The 14,670-nt window shown below is 49.5% G+C and overlaps 1 protein-coding gene across 1 annotated transcript in view; it reads right to left on the bottom strand.

Moving 5' to 3' along the window:
- Positions 1-14,456, bottom strand: part of HRAS (HRas proto-oncogene, GTPase) — a 43,351-nt gene extending 28,895 nt beyond the window's left edge. Inside the window, exon 1 of the mRNA XM_074918144.1 lies at positions 14,306-14,456. The gene's annotated coding sequence lies outside the window, so the exon portion shown is untranslated. The remainder of the gene's footprint in view (positions 1-14,305) is intronic.
- Between the last annotated feature and the right edge of the window lie 214 nt (positions 14,457-14,670).

Here is a 14,670-nt window from a genome sequence, read left to right as displayed (position 1 = left end):
CTTCACATCCAGTTTGAAGCCACTAGACAGTATTTGAATCTGAAACCGAAGCAGCCTTTGGCGGAGTGCAGGAGGGTACCGGGGTTCTCTGCAATGGGTGTCACCTTTCTACCCTAAAGATAAAATCTGAAGGAAGTTCTTGATGCAACAAGGTTAGCTCTGCCCTGGACACAATACGCAACTTTATCATATTACATGATTTCCCACGCCTAAGGCTTGATACAGCCTTGCCTGCCTAGATTTAGTTACACAAATATGTTATTAGGGAATTAGGAAAATTAGTTAGGAAGGTCATATAGTTACAAAACCTTCATGAAAGAGACTGATGGATCCTGGTTTCTTCCACCAGCTTTCAAAGACCCATACACGTGCCTGTTCAACCAGGAGAGCAAAGAGCCAGGCGATGCTGCTGCACATCTCCCAGAGACCTGTGAACCATCTCCTGTTGACAAGGCAGTGAGTGCACCGTCAGTGACAAAAACTAACAAGTAAAAAGCATTGTTTAGCCAAAGCACATCCAACCATCAGCAGGCTGACGGCAGCAAAAAGCCAGTACTAGCACAATACTGCTCCTGCCATGGGGCTCAGGGTTCTGCACATGAATAACAGAGCGCAGCAAGACACTGTAGGACTGCAGGTACCATGCAAACCAAAACCCTGCATTAACATCTCTCCCTTTCCGACTTGCGTTTGCCATGTGGAAGGAGTAACAGAAGGAATTACCTTAGGTGAACAGGCAAAAGGGGCAGGCACACGCTCGCTGTTTGGTACCACTGATGATACACTTGTTGACCAGGCGAGAGGCTACGTGCAACAGAAACGCCGAGAAGCTACAAGGACCTGATGCTGTGCCAGATGCCTCTGCTGGGATGTTCTTCAAACACAGACCCTATTTATCCTACCAAAGTTCAGAGGGGAAGGACAACAAGGAAAGTATCAGAGCAAAACGTATGCTGTGGGTCTTAACTACAAGGCCCTGATACACCTTTCTTCCCAACCTAAAAGCCTTCTGAAGGTTTTCATACACTCTCCCTTGCCCTCTCTGTCCCCCAGAACTGCAAGTTGGAAAGTAGAAAGCTTGTGATGGACACAAGTAGATAGGGAAAGAGAGCAAGGAGAGATCACACGCATTGTGAAGTGAGGAAAATACACTATATAATGGAATACAAGATCTTTTTTTGCCTTTTTCTCTGAAATGGTATGTGAGCCTCCTACCTAGGGTCAGCCAGAAGTTTTCCCCCTAATAAATTCTCTGCTATTGCAAAGTTTGAAGCAACCATAGCGCACACAGTAGACTTCCAGAGCCAACCACCATTTTATGGGTGTCTGAACTGATGGAAATTGTAGCATGAGTTTCAATAACAAACAAAAATTGGGGTAAAAAACTGACTCTGGCTTTCTTCAGGGTCCTAGGATTTAATGCTGACTACACAGGCACGAGACAGAGGGCGAAGAGTCTGCCACTGCACCCTTCTCTGCCAAACAGGCTTGCAACCAGCTGCTGCACAGGGACTCAAAGGCTGAGTTCAAGCTCTGCAGGCTCTTGCTGCAGACAGGTTTTTCACTCCCAAAATGCCCGGTGCATCACATTTCTGCCACCGGGCTAATTCCTCCCCAGCAAAAGGCATGATGGAACAAGTGCTCCCAATCAAAGGGGAAAGTCAAGAAAATCCTCCTGAGGCTTCCAGGCTTTATTCCTTCCAGTCAGCTCAGCTTTGTTTTTCCAGTTCTGTCAAGAACAGCTCTGGGTCTCCTCCAACCTGCTCCCTCCAGACCATGCCAGGGTCTTCAGAGCAACTGCAAAGGTTCAGCTCAAGTGGGATACAAAACTACAGAAACTGTCTCCATCACCCCCAAAGCTCCATTATGGCATTTAATAGCACTTCAGTGTTAGGAAAAAGCTCTTTTTTCCCCTGACAGAAAGGGTTTTACCCACCAAGCCTGGAACACCCAGATGTGCAGACCTTGCAGAGACACCGCAGGGTTCCTGCTGCTATCATCTGCTAATCCACAATGTGAAGTCCCCATACCCTTGTCTCAACTCTAAATTTAGGTCTCATGTCTTTCCCCACTGCAATACAACAGGAGTCTGTTTGGGCACAAACACAAGGTCAGGAGCTCCTGGGAAGTACCTGAGCAACCCCTGACCTACACTAGCAGCTGCCTGACCTCAGTATGGAAGGATGAAACAGGAGCAAAACCATCCCGCTCCTACCTATGCTTTCTGCCTTCACTTGGTTAAAACGCCTCTTGGTCCAGAGCTGGGACAGGCTTGCAGCTCTAGCCTAGCACCTTTGCTGGAAGCACCTCCAAGAGGTGTTTAACTCTGTCATCTAGTTGCTGTCTGGATGATGTCCCTCCAGCTTCTGGTCAGCAAGGAGCCAAAATGATGGGTATCTTCTTGAGCATAGGAAGAGGCATAGGTTTACTAAATGAGACAGCACACAGCTAAGACAATGACAGACCACATTCAACACTCTCTTGCTCTCTTTGTGTTACCCGAGTCTGCTCAACATAGCTAGTCAAGGTGGGATTTGTCTCACCTACAACACAAACATCTCCATGACAGCCCATCACCCAGAGCCTCTTGATCATCAATGAGATGAGACAGGCACAATCTGCCTGACCTGTTTCAGATATCTATCTGCATTAGGATGAGATGAAAGTGCTCATTTCCTCTGCTGTCTATACAGGGGGGCTGAGGGTGAGCAACTGGGATGTTAGATGGCAACATCTGGACAGGTGAATTGCATCTCAACGTTCCCCATCTTGCACTTAGCTCATAAGCTTTTCAGAGGGACTATCACATACTGCACCTAACATGAAAGCACTTCCAGTCCTCAAGGCCCAAAAGTAATGCTACACTTCAAGTAGCAGATGAGACACACATGCCCTGAAGTATCTACAACCAAGAAAACTTCACAGTATTTTCCCTGTAATAATATTCCACGTGGATTCAAGTCATTTTGGGGGCTGGCTGAAGAGAAGGTAGAGCTGAAGATCTCGACCTACCTCTGTATCAGCAGAACAAAGGGAAATGTCCCAGGCACCAAACGCTTTGCAGCGTGACACACTGCCCAGAGAGCCTGTAAGGCTCATTTCATGCCCACCAAGAGATGCACCAGGACAGGCAGGGAGGGATGCACGCATGCAGCAGGACTGGGGTAAGGACACGGGAGAGGAAAGGATAGAGCACCCAGACTGCACATTTCTTCTAGTGGGGAGACTTGGGATTTATAGACCAACCTTGAGGATTCTTCTCTTTTTCATGTCTTCTGATATACAATCCTTTGGGGCAAACAATGCTGGAGCTTGATGCAGACAAATGCAAAATAATGAGTCTAGGGGCAGGAAGCCAAAACAGACAGCACACATTAAATGGAGCTGTCGTGCTGCTAGGCTGGCCAGGGGAGAGATTGAGGAGTTATTCTAAGATTTGTGAAGCCATCAGCCCTTGTGCTACAGAACATAAGAAAATTAAGCTCAGACAGGGATTGCAGGCAGAATAATTTCCCTGACAACAGGATGAGTGAGGAATGAGTTGCTATAAAGGGCCCTCAAATCAAATAGGGGAAAAAAGAAAAAGCATGGAAGAGACTGCATGACATTTACCCACAGTGGGACTAACTGAAGGGTTCAGAAGAAAACAAGAAGTTCAAATTAGCTCCCTGAAAGCGTGACTTACTGGTGGCAGAGCTTTTTCCTCCATCCAAGCTTCCAATTGTCACCAAGTTTGCAAGCTTCTGCCTCAGATTTCAAACGTAATCTCTTTGCATCCTAATCCCAACAGGTACTGGCTCCCATTGCCCCCACAGAGCAAGCCACGTTGAGAAAGTGTGACTGGTGGTTGTCCACCTCCACACACTGGCTGCCAGTCACATCCCAGTTCCATAGCACAAGCTGTTTGATTATTTTTATCTGTTTTGGTGGGTGGGTGGGGGGTTGAGAGTGGGTTTTTTTTTTTTCCTTTTTCTCTTTCCATGGGATTTATTCTGAAGTCGCTCTAAGATGTGGATTGAATAGATGCAGACTTTGAAATAAAAGAGATGAAAATCTGAACTGACCTGACACCACCTGCTAGCTCATGGTCAGGGCAGTCAACATAGTTCAAACAACTTCAGCAGAATTTGAACAAGACCCATAACTCTGTTGCAATGCAATTGCAGGGCTTGCCAAAAACCAGGTACTTAGGAGTATGCTCTGAAAAAGCCCAGCCCTCTGCTAGGCACTCAGCTTCCCACCTCTTCACAAGGAGCACACTTCAGACAACGCTCTTCTTGAGGACCCTAAACAGGACTACAGAAGCAACTCCATACCTCTTTCTTTTCAAATTGTACATTTTCCTCTAAAATTTGGGCAGGCTTTCAAGAGCGTCCTGCAATTACCTTGTTGGACTAGATGATCTTCAAGGTCCTTTCCAACCTAGCTGATTCTGTGATTGCAAGCCAGCTGTTACACAGCTCAATCGGCACCCATGGATTGGTGACAACGATAGCCAGCTAGCTGTTCTGCACCTTCAGAAGTCCCCAACCAGGGACTAGAAGGTACAGAGACCTGTACCTTACATGCTGCAATCTTCCACCATTTCTTCTGCATCTAAAGCTGGCTGGTACCAGAAGGACTTCCCTACCTGGGAGAATCACCACCAAAACCTCCCTTGCTGCCATAGCAAGGACATGTGCAAAGACTTGGCAACAACTGCCCTCTTTAGAAGATGTGAACAGGCTACAACTCCAGAGTCAAAGGAAGAAGAAAAGGAACCTAAATGTCAGGAATTACACTTCCGCATGGGCATCTTCCATCAGCAGTTTAATCTGAACTGCCTCCCTTTACCTGCCTCCCATCCTGAATGGGTTTATCATCCACTCCACAGTTGCTCTGAATTACCCCAGAAGTGAGTGTATTTCAGCAACAAATTAAACTGTCACAATACATTCCTTTTTACACTGTTTTTTAAAATGTGTGAGCCTTGGCTGCCAGAGAATTGTTTTGGAAAGATTAGATTAGATGCCTTGGAAAGTGCTTTGAGAAAAAGTAAAGGGTTTTTTCACTTCTTGAGGAAATCTCCCTTCCCCCACCCCCACCCCCCCCCAGAGGAAGTTTTTTTATCCTCAAAGACTTGGTCAATTAACTACATCTTGGGTTTTAGGTCTTTCTACAAAAAGTGCCTCAGCACAGGTGACCAAAAGGGAGATGGCTTGTTTTGTAATCATCTACCGCCAACACAAATCACCATCCCAAATCCTTCTGTTTTTTAGATCAATCCCCATTCAGAGGGCTACAACAGCTCTTCAATTGCTCAAATTTTCTTACTGTTTTTCCAACCCACAACAAGCCAAGACACTCAGATTTATTATAGGATATCTATCCATTTCTGCAGACAAAAGCCTCACCTAGAGCCCAGAAGACTGACACGGAAAAGACTACTATTCCAGCCCTCCACTCACATCACTTAAGATCAGATACCTAAAATATATATGCATATATGTAAAACAGACAAGAAAACCTTGCTTGAAATGATAAAAGCAAACAAAAATCCCACCTTCTCAGGGTCCACTGTGGTGAGGAAGCATTTCACTCATGAGAAAATCAGATTAGCAACATGTCAACAGTTGGGTGCTGAATCTTTTGACACTCATCAGTTACTGAAGGAAGGGGGAAGCTGATCTCACAGTCAAAGTATCAGACAAGGACAATTTCTGTTCTCAACTCCTCTCCAGTCTCCTCTTGTTAACGTGGATTTCCGTTCCTCAGTTCCCCAGCTCTAAACCAAGAGGTCATAATAACACCTCTCCTCTCCCTGTCCAGTGTCTGCCCCAGCTTTGGGGTAGGGACGCATTAGCCAGGAGCAGTAAGAGCGATCACATCTACGAGCAAAATGCTAGGAAGGACCAAGAAAAAACTCATGGATTAACTCACTTTCCACAACCAGAACTTGGTACTTGGAGTACAGGTTTTTTTTTTTACTTTCTAGCACATAGGAGCTGCAGCCAGGCCTGGACACTTCATAGGCTGTGAGAGGCTGGCTGCTTGGGACATACCCCGTGGAAGAAGAGGAACAGCAAAGGTTTAAACTGATGTGGAAGAAGTATTCCCTCTCAGCTGTATAGATTAATACATTCATCGTGGAAGGAATGTGGAGCCAAGGATCAGTCTGGCCCCTGATAATCAGGTGCCATATTTGTGGGGATCAGATGACTAATTAAATGTTATTCAGGGTCTGAAAGGCCTAGCTTTCCTCCTTGCAGGACAACTGCCCAAATTCTTGCCTGGGATGGCAGATACGACGTGATATCAAAGAAAACCATGACAGTAGTTGCTGCAATCAGTCAAGAAAGGTCATTTTCCTCCTACTTGTAATCTCCTTATGCCTGTTACAAAATTAGGGAGAGAACTTCTCTCGCCCCACTGAGGCACTGCCTTGTTAGACCCACACTGAAGGGCTGCTGACACGGTCTATAGGCCCATGGCAGGAGGACTGAGGTGGGCTTATGATGATACTCTGCCTAGGATCAGCCCTAATGTTTGTGGTGGGGTGGGTAGCAAACCAGTCTCTTGGAGGCCAAAGTTCAGCTGCAGTGGTATGCCCACAAAAAGCACTTTGCTGCAGCTCTAAACCACTGTCAGTGGTTTAAAAAACTTGTGTGCTCCAAAGCACCCTCCACCCTCAGCCACCTATCACAAGACAGCACGGTCAGCAGGGAAACAGCCACATCTACAGGGCAGTCAGCTGGTGGACCTCCGAGTCCTACGTCAATTGATTGTCACTATCGCTGCATCTGCTCAACAGCCCCTACACACATCACCACCTGCACATCAAATCCAGGCTGGGCTCTACACAGCCCTACCTCCCTGTGCAGTCTACAGCTCGGTCTTCTTCCCTTCCTTGAGTCTTGGTCAGTGCTACCAGAGTTTGTGGACTGACTTCAGTCTCTGAATGACCAACTGAGACACAGAAAAGGACAGTGTTTTCAGAAGATAATGCTTTTCACACTTGAAAACATCTCTCATTAGGTGTCTGACATCTTTAGCCACTGATCCTTCAATACTGGGTGTATTGCAGGCACAGGAAAACAGAAGTGATCTAGCACTAAACATGTCTGTGTCAACTTTGCCAGCCACTCTCAGAAATATGTCCTGATGTTGCCTCTGCAGTGGCTTTCTGGGATGAATACTGTGGCTTTCATCCCTTCTGCACAAGGAACCTAGGTACAATAGTACCAACTGTTCTGGATGCATCTTGCACAGGGATCAGCCAAGAGATTTCCACCCTCATCCGTCCACCTCCCTGCTCTGCCACAGGCCCTGTGACACCCTGCACATGCACCTCTGACTACAAGCCAGACCAGCATGCAGCCTCCTTGCTTCTGTGGAAAAGCAGGAGCAGAAGCACTTCTTGAGATCTAGGTCTGACTTCCTCACACCACTGTTTCCCACCTTCACCATGGTCATGGTGGTCATTTCTTCCCAGGACACGTGTGTTTTGAGAATTAATACCTTGATGTCTGGAAATTCATGGGGGCCACAGCTATCAGCTGCAACTGAGTAGAGCAGGAGGGAGGATGTTCATATGCTCTCCTAGGAAGAGAGAGCAGATCTGAGCAGATCTGACACTCACAGACTCGAGAACAAGTCACAGCCACCGTGTCCCCCAGCAGAACGATGAAGCAGAAAGCGGAGCAGGGATTTGCGTGTAGTTCCTCATCCATCAGCAGCTACGCTGACTGCCAGATGGGAGCTCACCCCACCAACCAGCACGGCCATGTCCTCCCTAGCCCCCCAGCACTTATCCTCATACTCCCTCCCACATCAGTGGAGCAAGGAGCCAGCGCACGCCTGTCAAAGCAGGTCAGGGACCAGACCACTTGCCCAAGGCTGCCTACATGGAAAGTGGGACAAGCCCTCCAGAAAAAGCTGGCTGACCTCATACAATATCACGCAGATCAGGAAAAGGCCAGGGGAGACAAGATCAGGAGAAACTTTGCATGACCAAAGTTATATTGTAAGGTTATCTATTCAGCCTCCACACACAAGCAGGGGAGGCAAGGGGTGTGCACACACACTCACACAGGCAGGACCTACCTCCCGCTTCCACCAGTGTTTGCTGGGTCTGCACACTACAATGAGAGAGTCGTGGTATTCGCAGCAGGAGCCAAATGCAGCGAGACCCAAAATGAGCCACTGCATCAACAGAGACAGATCCAAGCGGAGACAGTGGAAAAGTTAGTTACAGGAGTAGCACATATACAAGCTGGGGTCTGTCCCATATTTACCTCCAAGAAACAGTGATGTTTTATTTATCATATGCAACTACTGTTTTATCTATTTATCATACCAAGCAAAGCCTGGTTTCTCAAGCCCAGCCTTCTCCTGTTCTGGGAGTGAATTCCAGTCCTCCATGTAACACCAGGCTCCCTGACATCTCATTCTTGCTCCAGCAAAGCTAGATGCAGGGAAGGAGCATGGATGCTATGGTCACTACAGAAATACAAGGGCTAGAGCCACACCAGGAAAACTGCTCCGGCTGCTGCAGTGGCTAACTGGGTTGAAATGCATCATTTGCAGACTCCAATTTCATACATTCAAGTTTACTCTATACACATGGTTTGGAGCAAGCTGAACAGAGCTGGATGCAAGCCACAGAACTGCTGAAGACAGCATGGAGCGTCAGAGCAGACTCAACACTGATACTGGAGCAAGCCTACACGACAGCAGCCTGTTACCCCAACAAACCGCTGATGAACAGAGCTCACTTCTCAGCAAGCCTATGAACAAGATCCTGACTTGCCTGGGGCAGAAGCACTTGCTAGACAAACTCTCCTTTGCAGATTTTTCACCAGTCTGCTTTTCTCAGGGGAGATGATCCTGTGTGCTCCCGCTGCTGGCTGGCCATGCTCCGATTCAGCCCAGACCAGCAGGATAAGCCAGTGCTCCACCTTGCACAACGGCAGCTTCCACAATGCCTTTTTCCACTTTTCTTCTCTTCCTGCAGAGCCTTACCCAGTGAGGGCAGCCTGGAGCAGACCCCAGTGTGCACACCTGCATCCCATCCTGCATTTCACTCCAACTCCCTGGCTTTCTAGATGTCGCTCCTCTCCTCCCAGTAGTAGGAAAATATCCTCCTCACTTCACAGGCCACAGCTTCTCCCTCATGTCTGGTGTTCTCCCAAGGATGCTAAACAAGCAGGGATGTACGGGCACCTTCCCAGAGACACTGCAGCAATGTCTCTTTTTTGTACTCTTCAAGTTATTGCTCCCACACACACGCATCTAAACTCAGCTCCACCAGCTCTTGAATTTAACTTGCATATGAGCAGTCTGATCTGTAAAGGATTTAGCTACGCAAAAGGAAAAATCCACTTACGGTTTGGCCCACAGCACTGTGTTATGCAATTACCTGGGCTGCTGCTGCCTCAGCGTTATCAGCGTGCCCCTCACTCAGGACATCCTACCCTTTTAGCAGATAGGCTGGGTATCTGCTGTGTTGGCATCGCTCCTGAAGAAGAGAGTCCAGTGAGATAAGGCAACCAGCTCAGCCGAGACAGAGTCAGGTCCAGGTCAGGACTCCTGGATTCACAATCCTGCACTTTAACCACACAGACACTCTTCAGTACAGAGATGAGCTGTTCCAAGAGCCCTCGTTGCCATCAGATGGGCACCTCAGGCAGGTTGCGCATTAGGACACAGAGCACAGAAAGACTATTCCCTCTGTAGGCATTCAGGTCATTTTGTGTCACCCACAGTAAGCTGTAAAACCATATTCCAGCAGCAAGAAGTTGATAATGAAGTTCTGATTTTACTGAACCAGTCATTAAACAGTGCTGGTCTCACATTATAGAGAGACCAAGAAATAGGTGGCAACACACAGAATAAAACTTACCATCTTGAAGCATTTTCCTCTGCATATCTGTAATTATAAACCAAACATCAGCTTCCCTCTCTCCCTGCAGTAAATAATTAACTGAAAAAGAATATTCCTCTTGGCCCCATCCTCCCCAATCAATTTTGCTTCGCAACAACGTGCTGCCTGGATTGCTCGCTGTGTCAGTGCACCCGAGTGTTATCCAGAACATTTCACAAGACATAGAGGAGCCATGTAACTGTTAACTTCAGTACAGCAGAGACCTTTCCTTACGGGTATGAGAAGGCACCATCACGTAACTCCTGGTACTTAAAGCAGACAGCTATGACATACACAGCTTAGCTCATTCACTGCAGCAACATCACTGCAACCATCAGCGGAGGCGAATCACGCACTCGGAGCACTCCCATCATACTTCTCTCGACTGCCTGAGCTTTATTGCCGAGGCATAGCAGATTTCCTCCCCCAAAATACAAAGTTTTCTATTCCTTTCTTTGTTTTTGAGAATATCTCCCCCACACATTTCATGCAGGGGGGGAAAAGCCTTCTCCATAACAGCACTCTCATTTTTAAGAGACTTTAATCTTTGAATACTAGATCTAAGTTGAACGTTGTGACTGCTCAGTCATGCACAATAACCTGTTCACCTCTTGCTACTTACCCTCATCAACCTGACACCCATACAGGCTCTGAAAGTAATAGGTAAGCCAGAAAACCTTCAGAGTACTCATTCCTTTTGCCCTGCTGAAAGATACTCCTAGAGGTAACCCCAGCGGAGAGGAAGGACAATGCCAGGAGCAAAGCAGGGCTGCCTGGTGGGGATGCTAGGCTTGGCCAGGCAGCTGATGGAACCAGGTCGCATACAGATACACAACCAGTGAACAGCACAAGATCTGCCACTTGATCCTAGTTGTTTTCTTAGGATACAAAGTCAAATTCACTTTAAAAGAAAGCATAAGGAGAGCACAAGCAAAATGAGAGTTCCAGAATTGCTGGAACACCCTTGTGCAGCAGCCAGAAAACCCAGAGAGGCAGAGAAGCATTACCACCCAGCAAACACCTTCATACTCACACGCAGTTCGGGTTTAGTCTTACATTTTAAGGCATTAAATGCAGGCCAGGTTTAGTTGAGCCGGCTATGAAGTGTTCAATAAAAATCTCCACCAGAAAGGTGAAGAAAAAAAAAAAATTGGCTAATTTAAACTCAAAAAACATGGAAAGAAAGGTTGAAGAAAGAAGCAGAAGAAAGAATGACAGGAAAAGCATGACACAAAAGAGATATAGAATGATGAAGGGAAAGGAAAAATCAAATTAAACAGATACTGAGGGCAGTTAAGAAAAGATAAGCCATGAAAAAGTGGAATGAAAACTGGAAGGGAAAGATAAGAGAAAGAGGAACGTGCCGCAGCAATAGCAGTTGAACGGCAATTGGCAAATAGATCATTTGTTTAATCTCATCCGTATTTGTCAAATAATTTGATTAATACTCTTTTGTGGTCTTCAACCAGCTATGAAGCTGATCTAATATCATTTCATAAATCTATTATTAGATTAATACAGGTAAAATTCAAATATTCAGCATTTTTATCTGCTGCTTAATAAGCTCCAGTTGTAAGTTTACACTTCAAAAATACTAAAATAGAAAGATGATAATGAGCTACAATTAGATAAAGAGTGCTCAGGGCACAATAGTTTTGTTTTTCCTAGACCAGCAAAAAGGACAGTAGCATAACATATCTCAAAAGACAGGAGACGAGACATTTCTACCTCTTCCCTTCATCACCTTCCCACAAGGAACCCCTCTCTACAGGCTGTACTTTCTGTCTTGTGTTTTATTTTGTTGAATATTTCCCCCATATTCAACTTTTTTACTCCGTACAGCTTCTTTACACCAAGAAAACCTAGGGGGCTCCAAGGGCAGCCAAGCAAGAAGGTAAATTTGGGGTGCACCAGCAGCAGGAGGGGCAGTGGTGGGTGCCATCTCCAGCCTGGAAGCAAACATTTACATCTGTAGGAGAAGCAAAGCTCAGCTCAAAGGGAAGGGAAGTTGTGAGAGATGGCCACGTGGACACAGATGCCTCAGGTTCTCTACAAGCTCACAGGGTAAAGCTTCTCAAGTACCAGCAGCTTTTTCCAAGCCTCCCCGAGAGAGCTGGGGAGGGGGGGGGAAGCAATCAGCAATTTTTCAGCCTGTTTTTTCCCCTCTCTGGTCCAACACGATAGCAAGGGAGTCCCCTCAAGAGTCCTCAGACCACAGGGTGAAACCAGCAAGGCAGGCCACCTGCACAGGTCTGTCAGGGAGCCCCCTGAAGCGGCATCGGACTCGATGAGGGAACTGTGGCCATCACCTTCTAGACCGACGCCAGAGAAGGCCCGAGGTTACTCCCACTGCTGCTGTACCTTCACCACTGACAGCCACGAAGAGCCAAACTCACCACAGAAGAGAACCACACCAAGGGTAACTCCTTAGGGCCAGAAAAGTGTCCCTCAGGTCATAAGTCCTATTTAAATATTACAACAATATCCCAAACTGAGATAATTACTGTTAATTACAAGATCATTTTTATGTAAACAGAGAGTATTACCACGCATACTTCATGCCTTTTTAATTAAAAGAAATAAGAGATTCACTGAGACTAAAAAAAAAAGACACTGACAAGCTCCCACCCCAAAGCAGACTCTTCTGTAGTGATAACATCCGTCAGCCTCCAGACCCACATAGGAGACCGAAGAGCAAAATCAATCAGCATCGGCCTCCCCGGTGCTGAAATGAAGCAGTTGGCACGTTATTAATCACACAGGGAGAAGGTTTGATGAGGAGAAGGAAAGGACCAGACACACAGAGGGGGAACGCACATGGATTCAAAGTCATGGCCGCGTCATGAACACTTGGGAAGAATCACACGAATTACCAGCTGGAGAATCAAAACACTTTGGAGCTCTACAAGGATAAACGCATCAGCAATTCTGACCAGGAGAAATCAACATCCACCATACAACCCTCCAGCAACTCTTTTGGTGAACCCCCACAAAACCTCACGTGCTTTTCTCTGTTCAAAACCAGTTCCTGCTCCAACCCGCGCAACCCACCTGCGCCAACCAGACCGGGGTACATCACCACAAAGCATCACCGGGGGGCTGCACCCTCCCGCCTCTCAGAGACCTGCCCAGGACCAACCCTGCACAGCACAGGCTAAAGAGACATGACTTAGGTCACTGAAATAGTCAACACCTCGGCTTGGGTCAAGGATTGACTAGGGTCACCATTCCTGGCGCACCATGCTCCTGCTTCCAGCTAAGCATTTCTCCAGAGTTTGCCAGTCCTCTCCGATTCCCCATCGGCTCTTTTGTCTCCGGGCACGTTCCACTGCTTGAGGTAATTAAAATGCATCCTCAAGCAGGACCCGTATGGGCCGAAGCGAGCCGCCAGATGCACCCGCTCCCGCTTGGGGCGAAGGGGTCGCACCCCCAGACCCCGCGACAGCCTCGCAGGGCGCGAGCAGCCTCCGCACGCCGCAGAGCCCCGGCGGCGGGTGTCCCCGGGAGGAAGGGAGGTGCCGCCAGCTCCGCAGAGCCGCACGCACGCAGAAACGGGGGGACCTCGCTCGCTGCCTCCCCAATGCACGTACCTGCACCTCCGCCACCTGCGCGCCCCCTCTGCGCCTCAGCCCCGGCCTGGCACTGCCCTGAGGCCCGTCTCTCCTGGGGGGGGGGGGGGGGGGGGAGACAGAGACCAGCGGGCACCTGCTGTGGCAAAGGGTGGGGGGGTCCAGAGCATCACGGGGGTGGTGGTGTGGGGCGCGCAAGGGGACAAGGAAAGGCGGGTGCAGGGGGCTGCAAACTGAGGGTGCAAGGAAGAGGAGGGAGAGTGGGCGGAGAGGGCTGCGGCTTGGGGACGCGGAGGGGAGCGGGATGGTAAAGGGGGAAGGAGAGGGGCTGCGGCTTAGAGGGGGAAAAGGGCCGGAGGAGCGCAAAGGGGGTGCAGGAGGAGGAGGGCGGGATAGAGGAAAAGGGAGCACAGCGGCGACAGAGAGAAAATGGGTGCAGAGGCTCGGGGGTACCCCACTCCCCGCCCTCCACCCTCGGCGGCCTGCCCGGGGCTGGGGTCGGCGGGCAGCGCCCAGGCAGCAGAGTCATGGCGCGGCCAGACGAGCAGGTGGGTCCGCGACACCGCCCCCAAACACCGCCGGGCCCCGCCGCCACCGTGCACCGGGACGGGGGTTCCCCCTCCCCTCCCCTCCCCTCCCTCGCCACCGCCTCCCTCGGGGTGCGGCGGGGGGACACCCGCAGCGCTGTGGGGGCACAAACTTCCCGGGGGGTGCAGCCGCCCCGCTAACAGGTGGCGGCGGCGTTGCCGGCCCGTCCCCACCACGCCCGGGGGTGCTGCTCCCCGCCCCGACGGCACGTCCATCCCCCCCAGCTCCGGCCCCGGCGGTCACTCACCGGCTCGTCCACCCCGCCGGGCGGGATGCTCGTCCTGGAGAGCGGAGCACGGAAGTTTAAAGCGGGATAATTATTTGTTTTTTTCCTTCCAACAGAGAAAAACCAAACAAGAGGAGGCGCCCCCCAAGAGAGCGAACCCCCCACCCCCCCCACCCGCCCGCCGATCCGCTCCTCCCGGCTCGGCCCCGCCGGGGGCTTCAGCCGCGCGTCGGCCCGGCGGCGAGGTGAAGTTTCCACCGCGGTGGTGGAGGCGCCCCCGGTGTGCCGCGCCCGCCCCGCATTGGCACCGGGCGCCGGGGCGCTCTGCCGCCGCCGCCGCCCGGACAATGTGCGAGCGGGGGGAGCGGAGCGGAGCGGAGCGGGAG

This window comes from Athene noctua, chromosome 14 (assembly GCF_965140245.1).
Source record: "Athene noctua chromosome 14, bAthNoc1.hap1.1, whole genome shotgun sequence".
In the NCBI taxonomy this organism is placed as follows: Eukaryota; Metazoa; Chordata; class Aves; order Strigiformes; family Strigidae; genus Athene; species Athene noctua.
Note: the sequence above shows the minus strand (reverse complement) of the source record. Positions and strands in the feature narration are given on the sequence as shown.